The sequence below is a fragment of the Schistocerca serialis genome, chromosome 1 (assembly GCF_023864345.2).
Source record: "Schistocerca serialis cubense isolate TAMUIC-IGC-003099 chromosome 1, iqSchSeri2.2, whole genome shotgun sequence".
NCBI classification, from domain to species: domain Eukaryota; kingdom Metazoa; phylum Arthropoda; class Insecta; order Orthoptera; family Acrididae; genus Schistocerca; species Schistocerca serialis.
The window spans coordinates 320,667,810-320,668,570 of record NC_064638.1 but is presented as its reverse complement, the minus strand read 5'-3'; the positions used below and the strand labels follow the sequence as shown (position 1 = coordinate 320,668,570).

The window sequence follows — 761 nt, the reverse complement described above, 5'->3', positions numbered from 1 at the left end:
TAAGACTAAGTAAACTTAAACGATTGAATAAGAGAAAAAATGTATTTTTAGAACAGTTTTCAGGGTGGGCAAATGGATAAACACAATCACGCTCAGCCACTGTGCAGTTCTCAGAGTAAAATTGGTAGTATTAGATCTGTAGCTTATACAGTACAGGCGCTAATAGCGCAATACAGATTCATAAATCGGAATACGGATGACTCAAATTTGTAATTACGAGCGATATTTACAGATAAAAATATTCGCCCGAACAGGGACTTGAACCCTGGACCCTTAGGTTAAAAGCCTAATGCTCTACCGACTGAGCTATCCGGGCTACGAGTTTCAAGGTGCTTCGTTTAAGTATATCAATGTTACGTGATGTTTTACCACAGTACATTTCCCTCACTTTTAAGCACAAGTGGATCAATCTGCAGTTTACACAAGGAGAGAAAGACGTTAGAGCATAGTCGCTGACGCTGTCGCATACGGTTTCGGACTGCACATAACTCGCTACCAGTAGTGGTGTCACACAAAGCTTACAGGGATGGCCTTGTCATCTCCAAGGTGCCATGAGTATTAACTGAACCTGTAAGCTGCTGAACCATTTGCTTTGTCTTCGACGGCCAAGCGCTACGCTGTGAAGCATCATTGTCTTAGTTTTGTTACGAACATCCTGTTCCAGTCTACTACGCGTTTCACTTCAATAATATATAAACAATTCTCATGTAAACAAGAACTCGATTTTTAAAGAAGAGTGAAATGTTCTGGACTACCTGCTA

General features: G+C 40.7%; 1 non-coding gene across 1 annotated transcript; it reads right to left on the bottom strand.

Annotated features, from left to right (window-relative positions):
* Positions 1-243: 243 nt before the first annotated feature.
* On the bottom strand, positions 244-316 carry Trnak-uuu (transfer RNA lysine (anticodon UUU)). Its single transcript has one exon. It is a non-coding gene; the product is annotated as a tRNA-Lys (tRNA).
* Positions 317-761: the final 445 nt, after the last annotated feature.